The sequence below is a fragment of the Malus sylvestris genome, chromosome 4 (assembly GCF_916048215.2).
Source record: "Malus sylvestris chromosome 4, drMalSylv7.2, whole genome shotgun sequence".
Classification (NCBI taxonomy): domain Eukaryota; kingdom Viridiplantae; phylum Streptophyta; class Magnoliopsida; order Rosales; family Rosaceae; genus Malus; species Malus sylvestris.
In genome coordinates this window covers 7,227,847-7,246,342 of record NC_062263.1, presented here as the reverse complement: position 1 = coordinate 7,246,342, position 18,496 = coordinate 7,227,847, and the positions used below count along the sequence as shown (strand labels likewise).

Genomic DNA, 18,496 nt, shown 5'->3' with positions numbered 1-18,496 from the left:
TTGGTCATATGTATTAAGAAACATGATTCAATTAACTCATATTCGAGGACAATATCAATAAGATTATCCATAATGAAAAACAAACACCAAACTTGAATCCAAGAACATGGAAAAATGTTCACAAAGTAAATGATTTACTAAGGGCATTTGGCCAAAAGGCCATCTATGTCAAAGTTTTGCTCTACCAACGATGTTCGGTGGAGCAAAATTAGTCTCACATATTGACTACGAGAATGGTAGTCTTTAACGAAATTGGTAAGGGCATAAACAGGTGCATAACTAATTATTTATTCCATCAACACGGAAGTAGATTCTGCAGGTTTAAGGTTTGGAAATATTATCCCTTATTCTTGAAGTTTTAGGTCTTAGGTGCCAAGGATCACACTTTCGGCGTGATGCCACACCTTGGCAAGCCCTGATTCTACCATACGTTGTAAAAACAACTCGAAATCAGATTGTGTGAGAGATAGACCTGAAATTGGATTCGGTAGGCTCTAGGCGAAGCTGGAGAGCAATATTGTTCAGTGCACCTCTGCCGAAGTAGGACACCACTATTCAGCAGACTCCAGCTGAAGCTGAGTCTATACCGTTTTCTCACATTTATGGTAGTAATGAAATCTAAGAATTTGTTAAACTTTCGCTTTCTACACTGCTGCCTTAGGAATGAGTTAGAAACATGGAAGGATGAGAAAAAGTATTCTCAAGTGAATTCTATTGGATCTATAAACTTCATAATCGTACTAATTCATGGATGTAATCATGATTTGCTTCAGGCAGTCTTTGATGATTAGACGGTCCATAAGAGCGAGCCCAAGAGCAATGGAATCCTCATTTGGGAGGTACTTCCGTGGGTAATGCTTCGGGCATAAGTCTTCGAATGAAGATCATAAGCATCAAAGTTAGAACATTCAGGTTCTAAGACATGGTATACATGTAAAATTCGGGTTTTCATGGGTGTATTGTTTTATGAAAACTTCGGGTTCAAAGGCACTAAATTTGAAACTACAAGTTCAATTTAGTTTATGAATGTTTAGTTCATAAAAGAGAGGTTCCTACAAGAACACATAATACAATATGCTGATTTAAGTGCAGTGGATTTGAGTTGCTTCGGGAACTCAAGTGTAAGTGCTTCGGGACTACAAAAGGATGTTAACGGTTCAAAGAAGAGAAATAAATTATTGAATCATTAATGTCCAAAAGTGATCTTCGGGCCAATAATTTTGGATGTCTTATCAGATTAATGGAATGTTGGTCACTTTTAATTAATTCAATAAATTGTGACCATATGGGGTCGATCGTGGAAGCAAAATAATGACATGCGGGTCTGATTAGCTTCAATTGGCAGTGGGCCAAGTGACAAGTAAATTATAACTTAATTAACGTTAACCAAAAATGTCCCAAAAATATTTGGGTATGGTTAAGAAGCAGGGGATGTCAAAATATGGCATCGGGTCGAAAAAAGAATGCAACCTAGTACGTGTTGGCTGGCTGTAACATACGACCCTACAACAAATTAAAAAAATGTAGGCCATTGGGCTTGGGGACACGGTTGCAAGGTAGCCTAAGCTGCAGGCTTGCTGCAGTTTTGGGCCGAATGGATGGAAATAGCCCAGCAGCTTATAGGCTGCTGCAAGCGGACCACTAGTGCAGGAGAATAAAAGCCCAGCATTTTCTAGCTTTCGGCTAGTGTGCGAGAAGCCCATCGATGCGCTAGCTTCTGGAATGAGACGCGAGCGTGAAGCCCAGCACCAAAGACTCAGGCAATCAGACTAGGTCTAATACGAGAACAGCAAGCCGAAGCTTTGCAGATGGAACACGGGGCGAACCCATTTAACTGTTGGCTTGTCAAATGACAGAAGCCCAATATTTGGGCTTTGGATTTCGTACATAGCAAAGCCCAAAAGAAGGCTGCTGTTTTGACTCACAAATTCCATATAGTAAAAATTGTGTAATGCATGAAACGTATATATATTGACAAATATATGAAACATATACAATATATATATCGAAAGGTAAATGTAAATGTAGGGGGTTCATGCATCATGGGGAATGTTATCATGCTTCATTGTTGTTTCAAATATCTTCTTTATTTTAAGCGTACCTGATCGGTAGAAAACAACAAAAGCCTTTCATTTATAGAAGATCCTTATCAGAAAGCTGGAATTGCATCTCTAATGCGTTGTATCACGTTCGACACAAAAAAAAAATTGAGTCAATAGCACGTAAATCAATTCAATAAAATAATAAATTAAACATAAAAAAATGATTAAAACGTAATACTCCCCTGATTGAAGAACGGACTCCTTTTAGCAAAGCGTCAAGAGCATGCTGAAAACGTGTTGTAGGCATAATTTACTGAACAATTATGGAGGCCAGAAAGAGAGGGGGTGTGGCACATACAGAGAGAAGAGAGAGATGCGTAATTGTAAGGTGTGTTCTATTCCATCTCATTATGCCTTTATTTATAGTAGTAGGGAATGTTAAATCTTTATCCTAATAGAATTACAATTCTAATAGGATAATATCTAGTCTAAGAGTTATGGTAGAATCTCATAAGAATATCCTATATATGTTAAGATTTACTATCACAGCCCGTCCCGAAATAAATTATCGATGACGTGAATTGACTATTTTACCTTTGGAAGTGAGTGTTGTGGTGTGTGTTATGCATGTTAGGGGTGGACCAAATTTATGTTTTTCCTTAATTTTTTGGACCAAAGTAGCACTTAGTTTTTGTGGTTTTGGTTGGTGACCATGTGGACCACTCACACACACACAAACTCTTCCTCTCTCTTCTCTCCCGTGCTCTCTCTCCCTCGAACTCACTATCTCTCCTTCCCTCAAGTACAAACGAACAACAAATCTAGAAGAAAGTTTGCAGATCGAGGGTTTAAAGTACACCATCGTGTCTTTGATGTTCATACGAGTTGAATGGTACCATTTTTAGGTAAGAACTCCTTTGAAAACCCTAGTTTCTATCGAAGTTCGATTTAGGTACTATTCATGCAAACGTAAAATCTCATGTTTTTGGGGATTTCAAGCTTATAGGTAGCTTAAGGAGGTCCTCATGAGGATAGGAGTGGTTCGTTGGAGGATTTTGGACGTCGAAATAGCGAGAACGATGAGTTTTAAGTTTGGCCGGATTATCGGGGATTTTTCCGGCGAGATCCTGTGGGATTTAGGTCCTAAAACAGGTAAAGGTTTATTCTACTTGTCCTAAGCTTCATTTTGGTATATAATTCGTGAAATTTGACTGAGAAATGGACGGGAAATGAAGGTTTAAACATTTGCCCAGTTTTCGGCGCCGGTGATGGTTGTCGAAGTCCTAAGATTAGGGATGACGGAATATTCCTAACGGTGTTGGTTAGTTTAATGAATTTTGTTACTATTTAAAGGAATATTCCTAACGGGGTTAAGGGATTCTGTTAGGGTCCCTGCGCATGGTCGGCGCGTGGTGGTGCGTGGGTGGTCAGAAAATTATTCTAAAAATATGGGGTTGTTCGTGGAGTTGTGTAGATCATGTTGGTATATTCAAACACCCCATTTGAGCATTGTATGAGAAGTTATTAGCTAGTTTTGTCTATGAGCTTTAAATAATGTTTTTATAGTTATTTCGCATATAGGGGAGACTTATACCAAGGACGAGCGCAGTCAAGGGCGACTCGGGGGCTACGACCCTTCAACATACCAGTGAGTGGGCTTTTGGTTTTTAGTATATACTTATATACTTGATATTTTCCCAAAAAATGCATTTAAATGTGTTTGTACCATACTTGACCAATCCCGAAACTACTGAGCACCGGTCAACGTTATACCGTCAAGGACCCAGAAGAGCTTCCCTTCAACCAGGAGGCCAATCACAATGTGACACGTGTCGACATCAAAAGCCAATCACAGCGCAACATGTGTCAACATCAGAAGCCAATCACAACACGACATGTGTCAATGTCAGAACAAAACTATAAACTCTCTTCTATAAATAGGGATCATTCTCCCACAATAATCTCTAATGTCATTTTGTACTAAACTATTCACTAGAACTCACAAAAGGAGAGCTTGAACCTATGTATTTGTGTAAACCCTTCACAATTAATGAGAACTCCTCTACTCCGTGGACGTAGCCAATCTGGGTGAACCACGTACATCTTGTGTTTGCTTCCCTGTCCCTATTCATTTACGCATTTATCTTCATTAGTGATCGAAGCAACCAAGCGAAGGTCACGAACCTGACACTTTCTGTTGTACCAAAGTCATCGCTGATTTTATGCATCAACATTTGGCGCCGTCTGTGGGAAACGACACTTATTCCCACTCTCTTCAGCTTTGTCAAGCTGGTTTCCACCGCTCGTACACTTTCTTTTGGCTAAGCATCTCTCTCCGACATGGGGAACGAAAGAAGCCATAGCACACAGAATGACACCCCTCTTGGACCTAGTATGAAGCAACGAAAGCAGGAAGGAAATAGAGTTACTCTTCAAGCTAAAGTCGATGAGCTAGAGGTTCAGAACAACAAGATAACGATGAAGAATGAGGTCATCCAGGAACAATATGAAAAACTTTTCGAGATGCTTCACGAGGCTAGGCATGCTCAAACACACAAGCTCGTCGCCCCTGTTGAGGTCAACAATCATCTGAATGCCCCCCAACACGGAGGGTCACCGATATTCAACACGGACATCCCTGATAAGGATCGAGCTACACATCAATGTGATAATCAACATGAGACTTCTCTCAACCCAACTGCTTCAACCCGAAGCAGGAGAAGTAGAGGAAAGCACCTCCTCACAGAGGGAGTGGAAGGATCAAAAGCCGTCTATCGCGATTGTCGAGACTTCCTAAAGCAACGTCGAGAGAATCTCATTCACGTAAGCTCGAAGATCAATGATCCGAGAGTTTCTGAAAGACTCGGTCCTCTTCCACGACCCAGGCCAGCAGCCAATCTAGGGAATGGGCAACAGGTCCCAGAAGAACATGAAGGTACAAGGGACTCAGAAATATTCCGACATACTCACTCTAGAAGTCAGTGTGGCGAGTCCAAGGAAAAATCACGCTATCTTGATCAAACTTTCCTACTTCCAAGAGGCGATGGGGACTTACGGAAGAAAACTTCAGTGGTGCACGACTCCACTCAGGACCCCTTTGTCCTACAGCTCCTTGAGGAAGTAAACAAGTTGAAGGCTGAACGTCAAGCCAAGATACCTGACTGGAACCAACCCAGGCCTGGCCCCCTCACAAGAAGGATCCTCAACACCCCCATCCAAGCGAAGACAAAGCAGAAGCTTGACTTACAACTCTATACTGGAAGGGAAGACCCGATTGAACACCTTAACCTCTTTGAGTCCACCATGGTATATCAGAGACACACCGACGAAGAACTGTGCCTTCTCTTCCCCTCCACCCTCTCTGGCGGAGCTTTAAACTGGTATTGTCGTCTTCCACCTGAGACAGTAGACTCATTTGAAGAGTTGAGGAAGCTGTTTGTCTCTCAACACATCTTCCAGACCGATCGCTTACATTCTGCAGATGACTTGTACACTATTTGCCAGAAGCCGGACGAATCATTAGGAAAGTATGCTGGCCGCTTTAGCCATGAGTATTCTTGCTGCGCTGAGGCAGATGACAAGACCGCCCTCAAAGCCTTCACGGCAAGCTTACGTGACTGTTTCTTCAAGTACATGATCAATGCCAACACTTGGAAGACTTACTCTGAGGTAATGGCACAAGCTTACAACCATGCCTCCGCCGAGGCAAGGACATATCAAGGGAAACCCCCTACAGTCACCCCTTATCAGCAAGTAGGGAATGGAGGCCAGATCCAACTGAATGAGAAGACCTTAACCTTCCAAACGGTAGCAGCACACCCCCCTGCCTCATTTAATGCTTCGCCAAGTCAGCAGACATATCAATCCCAGGGCAAAAGGAAAGATTTCCATCCTCACCAATCTCATTTTAATAAAAAGAATAAGGGGCACTATCGCGATAACTCAGGATGTCGTCATAATAACGCCCGTCCCCAGGTAATCAACGCAGTGGGCCAATCACGTGTCAAGACAGGCCCTACCCCGAGGTATGAGACATACACACCTTTAAACGCTACATGCGCGGCCATCTACCCCAGTATAGCTCACCTGATACCAAAGCCAAAGCCAAGACAGCCAGATTACAAGTCCACGAAGAACACGGGCGTGTTTTGTTGCTACCACGAGTATAATGGCCATGATGGTGAGAAGTGCATCATCATCCGTGATCATATTGAAGCTTTGGCACGTGAAGGAAAAATTGATCAGTTCCTCTTTCACCCTCCAAGGGATAACCGTAACCAACGCCAGGTGAATGTGATATACTCCATAAGCGGCGGCACACCCATGTCTGAATCTTCCAATAGAGCCATGAAAAACAGTGAACGAACTTTGAGACCTGGCCATCAAGTGTTTCACGTGGAAGACATCAGGGGAGGCAAGTATCAAAAGCCTAACTGGGATCCAATATGTTTCTACCCTGAGGAAGAAAGAGGTATCATTTACCCTCATAACGACCCGCTGATCGTGGAGGCTCACATAGCAAATTTTGATATGAAACGAATCCTGATAGACACAGGTGCTTCAGTCAATATCATGTTTGCTGAAGCTTTCAAGGCACTTAATGTAGCTGAACACTTGCTCGATCGCTCGATTTCTCCTCTAATAAGCTTCTCTGGCGATATCGTGCAACCTTTAGGGAGTATACACTTACCCCTCACCATTGGTACAGGCCTCTACACAGCTACTATTACCACTAACTTCCTAGTGGTCAATTGCCCGACGGCATACAATGTCATCTTTGGGCGCACAAGCATCAATGATCTCAAGGCCATGGTATCTACACATATGTTATTGATGAAGTTTCCAACCCCTTTCGGCAATGGATACATCAGGGGAGATCAACTTAGTGCTTGATCATGTTACAACACTTCAGTTAAGCAACAACACCTGCCTGTCCCCAAGGAGACCCTCTCTATACATAACCAAGTAGTAAAGACCAGTCTAGATGAAGCCAACTCGGATCTTCATAATGGCAACAGTCAACCCGATGACCCTCAAGATGACTTCTTCACCCAGCAAGCACAACCCGCTGAAAAGTTAGAGAATGTCTCTATCTCCAAAGACCATCCAGATCGCATAGTGAAGATTGGCACCACTTTGTCACCACCCCTTCGGTTGTCGCTGATCTCATTTTTGCAAGAGAACGCCGAGGTCTTCGCTTGGTCATATAAAGATATGCCGGGCATCTCTCCCGATATCATATGTCACCACTTGAGTATTGATCCCAAGACCAAACCAGTAAAACAGAAGCGAAGATCTTATGATGTTGAACGATACGAGACGATGAAAGCAGAAGTTGAAAAACTCAAAGACATAGGCTTCGGTCGTGAAGTCAATTACCCAACATGGGTAGCAAATGTTGTCCTTGTTAAAAAAAATCTGACCAAGGAAAGTCTCCTGCTTCAAAAGGTCTTATGGAGAATGTGTGTCGACTACACCGACCTAAACAAAGGATGCCCGAAGGATAGTTTCCCCCTTCCTCTCATTGATAGACTTATAGACTCTACGGCAGGGTGTGAGCTCTTGAACTCCATGGACGCTTATTCAGGATACAACCAAATCCTTATGAACCCCTCAGACCAAGAACACACAGCTTTCACTACTGACAGGGGACTATATTGCTATAAAGTCATGCCTTTCGGCCTAAAGAATGCAGGAGCAACTTATCAGAGACTTGTCAATTCAATGTTCACCGAACAGATTGGGAAGAGCATGGAAGTTTACGTTGATGATATGTTAGTCAAAAGCAAACATGCCGACCAACATATCACCAACCTATATGAAACCTTCACCATTCTGAAGAGGTATCGAATGAGGTTGAACCTCAACAAATGTGCCTTCGGCGTGGGTTCTGGCAAATTCTTAGGCTTCATGATTAGCCAACGAGGCATTGAAGCTAACCCCAAAAAGATCAAAGCAATCCTCGACATGAAAGAGCCAGTAACTTCAAAAGACATCCAAAGCCTTACTGGCAAGGTGGCAGCCTTAACCAGGTTCATCTCTAAGGCCACAGACAGATGTGCTCATTTTTTCAAAGCACTCAAGGGAAATAAGAAGTACATTACATGGACGGAAGAATGTGCCAAGGCATTCAGGAACCTCAAAGAGTACATGAGTAAAGCCCCTTTGCTCTCGAAACCAGAAGTTGGTGACACTCTCATTATCTATCTATCGGTTTCGGCTTCAATAGTCAGTTCTGTTCTTATTCGAAAGGACAGTGGGGTTGAAAGGCTCGTCTACTACGCCAGCAAGGCCTTACAAGATGCGGAGACACGATACTCCAACATTGAGAAATTAGCTCTAGCATTGGTCATGTCTGCTCGAAAACTTTGCCCTTATTTCCAAGCACACGCCATCATCGTGGTTACCAATCACCCTCTTCGACAGATACTCCAGCGTCCTGACATGTCTGGGCGAATGATCAAATGGGCGATAGCATTGGGTGAGTTTGACATCTCCTACCAACCAAAACCAGCCGAAAAAGGTCAAGCAGTAGCAAATTTCATCGCCGACTTCACATATCATGTTGACATTGCTTCTACACCTAAAGCAGTAGCTTCATTACCATCGGAAGCTCAGAAGATAGAATCAACAACCCCAGCATGGAGTCTGTATGTTGATGGCTCATCCAACCAACAGGGCTGCGGAGCAGGATTAATCCTCACTACCCCCGACAAAGTGGCGATGGAATACGCTATTCGTTTCAAATTCAAGGCATCGAACAACGAGGCCGAATACGAAGCCCTTCTAGCAGGCTTACGTTTGGCCAAGCACCTCGGGGTTAAACAAATTGATATCTTCAGTGACTCCCAACTAGTGGTCAACCAAGTCACAAACAACTTTGATGCTAAGGATAGCTCCATGGCAGCATATCTTGCGCAAACACGACTTTTGCTCAAGCACTTCCACTACCAGATCACCCAAGTTCCTCGAGCGGTAAATAGTCATGCAGACGCTTTGGCTCGCCTCGCCTCGGCAGTGGAACAAGATTGGGAGAAAAATTCATGTCAAATTGTTGGCAGCACCAAGCACCATGGTCGCGGAAGTGTGCAATTTACAACAAGGAGATAGTTGGATCACCCCAATTTATAAATTCCTTGCTCATGGCACCCTCCCAATTGACAAAGTCCAAGCTAAGCAGATTCGATACAAGTCCGCCCGCTACCTGATCATTAATGACCAACTCTACAAGCGCGGTTTTACCCTACCATACCTAAGATGCCTTACACCTGCGGAGGCGGAAATTGTCCTTCGGGAAATACATGAAGGAGTCTGCGGAGATCATGCTGGGTCTCGATCCCTAGCACACAAGACTTTTCGCCAAGGATACTATTGGCCAACACTCCACCAAGATGCGATCAGAATATCTCGCTCATGTGATAAGTGTCAACACTACGCAACTATCCCTCACTCCCCTCCCGAGCCGCTCACTCCTATGATCAGCCCTTGGCCTTTCGCCCAATGGGGACTTGATTTGATCGACCCAATGCCTGCAGAGAAGGGCAAGGTCCGCTATGCAATCGTTGCAGTTGACTACTTCACAAAGTGGGCTGAAGTAGAACCCTTGGCAACCATTACTGAGGCAAAAATAGAAGACTTCGTATGGAAGAACATCCTCTGCAGATTCGACATTCCCAATGCGATAGTCACGGACAATGGGCGGCAGTTCGACAACAAGAAGTTCAGGATGTTCTGCTCTAAGTTCAACATCAACTTATGTTTTGCCTCTCCAGCCCATCCCCAGTCTAATGGACAAGTCGAGGCCGTTAACAAAATAATCAAGCGCACTCTGAAAACTAGCTTGGACAAAGCTAAAGGTTGTTGGCCAGAATTTGTACCCTAAGTTCTTTGGTCATACCACACTTCATATCGGACTTCCACAGGAGAAACTCCATTCTCACTTGCTTTTGGTACAGAAGCAGTTGTCCCGGTTGAGCTTGAGCAAGCAACATACAGAATCCAGAACTACATGAAGAGTGAGAACGACAAACAACTCACCCTCAACCTGGATCTAGTCGAGGAACACAGAAATCAGGTTCACCTGAGGAATGTCGCCTACAAGCAGCGCATTTCCAACTACTACGACTCAAGGGTTAAACATCGCTCTTTCAAAGTGGGAGACTGGGTACTGAAGAAAAGATTACTCTGTGATAGGGTCCCGAGTGAAGGAACACTCAGTCCTAACTGGGACGGACCGTTTGAGGTCGTCGGCATCAGCCGCCCTGGCTCCTACAAGCTCAGAAGCTCCGACGGCAAGACCCTTGGCCATCCATGGAATGCTGACCACTTGAAGTACTATTACAAATAAACTCACATTGTACAAGTGTTAAGCTACAGCCGTTCGGCATCCTATGTAACAAAGACCATTTGGTATGAATTCAATAAGAGGTGATTTAGCCAACTCGGCCCTAAACTCTTTTACATTCTGAGCAATGAAACACTCAAGTGTTGAAGCTTCAACGCAAATGTTTCCAATACAAAATGAAATCTAAGTATGTGTCAACAAGACTATACAAAGGATCTATGCAAACATAGCCAAACATTCATCAATGATAGGGTAAACACTTGAAGCTTGATAATGCAAACACTCGAAGCTTGATAATACAAACATTTGCTTAATAATGCAAACACTCATAAACATGCAAAACAAAAAAAACTCTCCGGCTTATAACATGGCACATGCCATACAAACAACAAACTAGTGCAGGTAGAGTACATGCAGAAAGTGAAAGCACTTCTAGTCATCCTCATCTGAGGTTGAACCCCTGATCATATCATTCTGAGTCCTGCCGCCATTTTCTGCATCTCCAAACTCATCATCCCTCTGATGACTCTGCTCATCAGCACTAGCCTCATCGCCAGACTCATCTGCACTGCTAGAATAAACTGCAAGTTCGAAGGTTTCACCTTTTCGATGATGCTCATCTATTTCTTCACGGTATTTTCGAAGAACGCTTCCATCATCATAACGATCAAGGATAGCCATCCATTTCCTTTTTTCAAAGTGAACTTCCCGGGTACAGCGAGGTCTAAGGACATAGAGAAAGGCCGGGGAACCCAATAACTCCTTCACAGCAGCTTCCTTCTCAGTCGGGATACTACTCTTCAGCTCAGAAACCTCAACCAAGGCACTATCCAACTCCCCTTTAACCTTGGAAACCTCGAGCATAGTTGTCTCCAACTGTTTCTTAGTCGCCTCTAACTGTACCTTGAGTCTCAAGTTCTCACCATTCCGCCTCTTCAAACTCTCAAAATGTTGATCCTTGACTTGGATGGCCTCAGCCAAAGCTTTGCTCGTCTTCCTAGCATCATTCACAAGCTGCTTATTCTCTTTCAATTTCACCTTGCACCGCTAAGCCTTTCGCAGTCTGTCGTGATACTCAGCCATGACCTGCATGACAAGACGATCATCGCTACCAAAATAATGCTAATAAAGAGGAGAAAACAAGGAAATGACAAGGTAACACTCACATATGAAGACAACTTCAACATCCGGTCGCAATCCGATTCATCTTTAGCTAAGGGCTCTCCGAGCTCATCGAAAGTGAATCGACGCCCTGCCAGGCAATTGTTGATATACCCAAAGTCTTTTGGCCACATGACAACCTTCAAATCCTTCCAAGGGACACTGCCAACCTCTTCCTTATCTTTACCCTCGCTGCTAGAACTAGGATCACCTTTCTGCCCAATGTGTTCCCTAACTGGAGGAAAGATAGGATTGATAATTGGAAGATGAGGCAGCAATCGCCTATCTTCCCCGGCAACTATGGCAGCAGCACATCCAATGGCCTCAGCTTCAGCTTTCTTCGAGGCAGCAACCTTGAGGACTTCTTCTCGAAACTTAGTTTTAATGATTGGTCTCACTCGGTGCTTGCGAGCTTCCTTGTGAAACAGGATGTCTTCTGAAGGAACTAACATGGGCACTCTCCTTTTCTTGGTGCTAGTCTCCACTTTCTTGCCCACCTTCTCCACTGAACAAGGAAAATCAAAGTAAGGAATCCCACATTATATATCTATATAAAAAAAAGGGAAGAACAAGGATCAAGTGAGGATACAACTTACTCGCTCGTCTTTGGCACTCGAAACTAAGGGCTGGAAACCGTACTTTCGAAACAAGAGTCGTAGCTTACCCAAGTGTCTATCTTCTTTGGGCACCCTCAGCACTTTCTCTACATCAGCTAGCTCCTGTCTAGAGAGTTTGATGGTGCCTCGTGTCACTGCATGAAGAAAAATCTTAGAAGTAAGAGAAAATCACAACAATAGCAAATAATGAGAAAATGGATACATTACAACCTACAGTTTGGAAGTGAGTAGGAACACGTCGCTCAGGCGTGACACCCTTAGCATGCTCCCAATCATTATAAAGAAAGCACCAACGTTTCTTCCATGTGCAGTACGCCTTTCTCTTATCAAAGACAACACGCTCTCTCACTCCGACATGCACATTCGGCATAACCAGTACATGCTTTCACCAGGGGCATCTTATAACAGTAGCGCCACTGATGGAAGGAAGGCTCACCTAATCCACACTCCATCCAAATAATATAAAACCCGATCAAGGTATCCCAGAAACCAGGGTTGAGTTGCCCCGGTGCATAACCAATAAAAGACAGCATCCGTTGCAACCACGGATGCAAAGGTAAATTTACCCCCAAGGTCACTAATGTCTGGGTATAGAACATAACATGACCCTTGGGCGGCTGAGAAGGCAATTCTTCACAACGCACCAAACGTATTCCTACACTACGGGGGATACTACATGATCGCCTTAGGGCCTCAAGCTGCTTTTCGCTATCTAACAAGTTATTTTCTAAATGGTCCGCTGTGAACTCAGAGCGAAATATGGGTATGGCGTCACAAACAACCCCATCACCCACTAGCATGGAGGAAGAACCAATATTGGCTAAGGTTTGACAATTGTGAGGATCAGAACGAAATATGGGTATGGCGTCACAAACAACCCCCTCACCTACTAGCATGGAGGAAGAACCAATATTGGTTAAGGTTTGACAATTGTGAGGATCATCCAACGTTTCTTTCGTACCAGACTCTAACAAAGGCCATGAAGACCCTGACATAGCAGGCTCAAACCTAGAGCTAGAGCTAGGGGAGCCCTCATCACTAAGACTTCCAGACTCCGACATCTACAACAAACAAAAACAAACTCTATCACTACATGAATGATCAAAACATAATGAAGCTCATAGGGCATGAAGAAAAGCTCAACCAGTTCATTATGTTCTTAACAAAATACATGAACACTCAAACAATTCAACAAGAATGAAAACATCCGATCTAGTGGAGAAGACTACCAACCTGAAGATGGTGCAGCACATCAATGCCAGAATCCCTCTCAAGTAAAGAACACTCTGTCTTCAAAAATCACTACAAGATAAGCAAATGAAGGTAAGGTAAAGAATGGAAACTTATCCTTCTTATATATAGTTCAACATGGCTATTGACATTCAAAATTCAAATTCAAACCATTAGAAAGCCCCACATGGAAAATCTTCAAACTTCTAACACTAGGGAGTTTCCAATTTCAAATATTTCAGTTCCCCCTTTCAAAAAAAAAAAAATCCGAAGGAGGAACACAGTAGCTTCATCAATGGGATTCAACTACCAATCTAAAAAAACTTTGCACTATCTTCATCAAGATAGTGCGAAGCACAATCAATTTATGGTGCCAACAAAAGCTTCATCAATGGAGGACAAATATCAATCTCAAAAGCTTCGCGCTATCTTCATCAAGATAGTGTGAAGCAAAATCAATTTATGGTGCCAACAAAAGCTTCACCTATAAAGCTTCAACACCAAAGCTTCACCTATCAAGCTTCAACCCCAAAGCTTCACCTATAAAGCTCCAAACACAAAGCTTCACCTATAAAGCTTCAACACCAAAGCTTCACCTATAAAGCTTCACCTATCAAGCTTCAACCCCAATGCTTCACCTACAATACAAAATTTCAACACCAAAACATATAAAAGCTTCGCACACTCTTTATCAAGATAGTGCGAAGCTAATTCAAGTTTTGTATCCTAAAAATAGCTTCAACTAGTCACGCTATATACCCAAGCAAAAATCTATAGTCAATAAACCTTACCTATTAAACTATTTTCCAAACACAAAACCTTGTGACAAATAAACAAATTTTGTTCACAAAACCAAGATTCCCTTGAACCTGTACAAAAACACGGGTCAACGCAAACATTTGTTTTGTTCTACACCCATAACATCCCTGTCATAAACAAACAAGCAATTATGTATATGTTTCCAAACATATTATAATAAATCAAACAACAAGCCAAAATCCCAAGTTTAACTAGAAATCCAACCCAAGCAACCTCTTTCCCTCTCTTCCTCTTCCGCCTCCTTTCATCTATCAAATTTCTGCAACCTTTGCTCTTCTCCAGTGGAGCTGAATTTTGGACACCCTATAGTTCTTGAGCAGATGAACAACTTTCAAGAAGGAATCGTTTCTGTTTGAGCGACGGAAATTAAAGTGTTGAGGCTCCAAACACGACAGTCGGATTCCTGCAAATTTAAAAGCTGCTGTGATGTTTCGAAGATCTGGAAATATTTAACCGTTAGTTCATTCTGAATTTTTGATATGTCATGAAAGAGACGATAAGGAACAACTTTGATGAAGAAAGTATGTTGATCTGACTAAGACAAAATGGAGTTTCGAAGCTCACAACAAGTCTGACAGGTTGACAGAAAAATGATGAACATTTACTCATCATACCTGAATTTCTGGATTTGTACTGCTCCAATGGATCTCAAATTTGGATATGTTGTAGCTGACAAGGTCAGGAACAACTTCGATGAAGAAAGTATGTTGAGCTGAACAAGAAAACATGGAGTTTCAAAGCTCACAACAAGTCTGATAGGTTGACAGAAAAATGATGAACAGTTACTCATCATACCTGAATTTCTGGATTTGTACTGCTCCGATGGATCTCAAGTTTGGATATGTTGTAGCTGACAAGGTAAGGAACAACTTTGATGAAGAAAGTATGTTGAGCTGAACAAGAAAAAATGGAGTTTCGAAGCTCACAACAAGTCTGACGGGTTAACAGAAAATTGATGAACAGTTACTCATCATACCTGAATTTCTGGAGTTGTACTACTCCGATGGATCTCAAATTTGGATATGTTGTAGTTCAAAAGATAAGGAACAACTTTCATGAAGACGACTTTGCGATCTGAGCTATAGAGAATGGTGTTATATTGCATCGACTCAGGCTGATTAGTGGAAACGAAAAGCAATTCCACCAAAAAAACCTCCCATACACCAAAGAAAAGATGAAAAGGAAGAATAACACAAAAAAGGGAGCTGGGTAGGACACAGGTACTCATCAAAAAGAGAGAAAAGCTACTAATTGCACTTGATCTTGTCTAGTCAGTAACATGCAGCATCAAACACACAAAAGTTGGAAATATTTTTAGATAAGGCATATACGAAGGTGTGACATCAAAACAAGGCTTCGTTACTTTGACAAATTAGTAACAAACAAGACACCTTATTCGGCAACTCTCCTCGCTTGAAGACTTGGGGGACTCCTACCATATGCTACTGCACCTTGATACTCGGAAGTCTCACAACCACTCAGTGACTTGAATTTTTCAAGCCTCTAACCGAGAAGTTTTCCTCACTCGGGAAATTAAGGGAACACTACCTCAAACTACATGCTTCACTCACAAAGCTTCAACAATACAAGTTTCAACAAAAGAAAAAATTCAAAGAACTTTCTGAAGAAGGCTTTGGTGTATTTAACATAATATGTTGAAATGAAGCAAAGCTTATTTATTAATATTTCCGATAAGCCACAAATATGTACATATACATGAGTCAAAATGAACAAACAAAAGGGAGCCTTCACAAAGGTTGCTTAGGGGAAGTCTCAGCAGTCGGTAGAGCCCCAGAAAGAGAAAGCATCGGAGGGTGGTTATCCGGAGCCTCAGTACTGGACAGAACCCCAGAAGGAGAAGGCATTGGAGGTTGATCATTTGGAGCTTCATTATGCGGTACAGCCCCAGAAGACGAAGGCAATAAATGCCTTTGGAACAAACCCACAAACCTTTTATGATCAAGTAAAGCCTGACCATCAGATTCCTGCATCTGGTCAAGCTTCATCTTCATGTTTGTAGCATAGTCATGCGCGAGCCTGTGCAACTGTTTATTCTCATGCTTGAGCCCTCTAATCTCCTGTTTGAGACTTATCACTTCAGCAGCCAATGATTCAACTTGGCGGGTTCTAGCAAATAGGCGTTGGGCCATATTAGACACAGAAGCTGCACACTGAACACTAAGAGCCAGAGAATCCTTAACAGCCAACTCATCAAACCGTTTGGAAAGTAGTCTGTTATCTTTGGGAGTGAAAAGGTTCCTGGCCACCACCGCAGCGATCATATCATTCTTCATCACAGAATCCCCAACGGTAAGAGGACCAGTAGGGGATATGAAGGATGGGCGCCATATATTGTCTGGAGAAGGCATGGCTGCCTATTCTCCAAGGTTCAAGTCAAAACGACGGTCGGAGGGGCCAGACATTTTCAAAGGTGTTGAAGAGAGAAGAGGTCAGACAAATCAAGATCTTAGAAGTGCAAGAAGGGAGCTTTTACTGGTGGAGATTCAAGTGTGCTGTGGAACTTAATGCCAGCTTCTATAAAAATCTGCACTCGACGGAGCTTCAGAAATCGAAGAGGCGCTTGCTTTCTCAAAAGCTGGGCTACTCAGAAACCATGAGGGCCGATCTCAGAAATCGAAGAGGCACCTGCTTTTTCAACCTCGTCAGCACCTGTCACATGCACACTCAGCTTTGTGGAAATTACGGGCAATCTGTCGAAAATTTCTGGTGAAGTAGAAATCACGTGAATCTTACTGTTCAATCACCACTCTCTACACGCAACATCAATTCCTCAGGTACTACATATAACTTTGCCAAAGATCTCTGACAAAGTTTAGGCACGAGAATTTCGAAGTTCCAGCTACCCTACTATTACCCACAAGGGTAAAGGAACATCACCACTGCTTGACAACTGGAAAGTCCCCATGTGTGTCGACCTCCGTGTTCCGTGGCAAGACAGACTGGCAAGAACGTCTAACCTTGACTCACATTCGAGAAAAGACTCCCAACATAATTACTTTCTTAAAAACCGAAGCGGCACCGCTTTCCGAATCTCGAGAGCCAGATCCCCGACGGGATTGCTTGTTCGAAAACCGAAGAGGCACAGCTCTCAGAACTTCGAAAGCCGGATTTCCTTAGATAAAGCTTGTCTGTAATCTTCACACGCAACATCAGCTTTCCAGATACCACATACCATTTTTTCAAAGTGCTCTGACAAAGTTAAAATACGTGAAGCTGGCAGCTCCCACTACATTGTTGTGGGGTAAAGGAATAGCATTACTACTTGCTATTGAGAAATTCCTATATATGTTGACCTCACTCCTCCACGGACAGGCAAACCTGCAAAAATGATCAACCCTTTCTCGCATTCGAGAAGGCACCCTCAACATAACCTCTCGAAATACTCAGCTTTATTCCCCCCGATAATACCTCAGCAAATAAGCCACACCAAGAACAAGAGTATCTCATATCATCAGGCTCGAAAGTAAGAGTATCTCATATCATGCTTTTTCCCTGTTCTTGTCTTTGTCCTTGTCTACACCTGCAGGACAAAGAAAAAGAGAGCAGTCAGTCAGAACCTGAAATTAAACCTCCAATCTGGAACTGACTGCCTGGGACCTTTGCCTGGTTGCTTACTTAGCATTGCTCTCGGGTACTCATCCTCAATTGCTGTCAAGGTCATGAATTCCTCCGGCAAATACCTCATGATAGTTGATCAGATATTGGCTCTTTACACTGAAGCTGCCAAGCGTAGATGAGTCACTATGAAGGAATGTTTTGAAGGACCATTTAAATGCAAAGGTTGCACACCACTTCTGCCATGCAAAAGATTGAAGCAGAAAGTTCAACGGTGAGCTGAAACAGATCACTACAGCACGACACATTTCCATACCACATTCACTATTCTGTCAACAGCAAAAGTATCCCATATTATCAAGGTCGAACGTACTCTAGATTTGATGGACTTGTTTTGACCCTCAAATTCTTGAGTCGGCCTTATACTCTGAAGGGAACCAGAAAACCCTCCAGCCTAGTTCAAGAATAAGCCTGTGGAAAGTTACTTCTTCAAAAGAAAAAGTATTTCATATCATCTCTTCTCCATTTGCTTCTCCTTATCCTTGGTGCTATTTACGACACAAGGAGAAGGAGAACAATCAACAGGAAGCCGAGGTCGAACCTCCGATCCAGGTTGCTTGCTTGGAAGTCTGATTGCTTACCTTGTCTGTTACCTCCTTCGACAAATCTCCTAGCTCGGCGACTTGGGGGACTCCTACTATAGGGTT

The 18,496-nt window shown here is 42.9% G+C and overlaps 1 pseudogene; it reads right to left on the bottom strand.

Moving 5' to 3' along the window:
• Positions 1-10,745: 10,745 nt before the first annotated feature.
• Positions 10,746-13,016, bottom strand: LOC126619869 (uncharacterized; annotated as a pseudogene).
• Between the last annotated feature and the right edge of the window lie 5,480 nt (positions 13,017-18,496).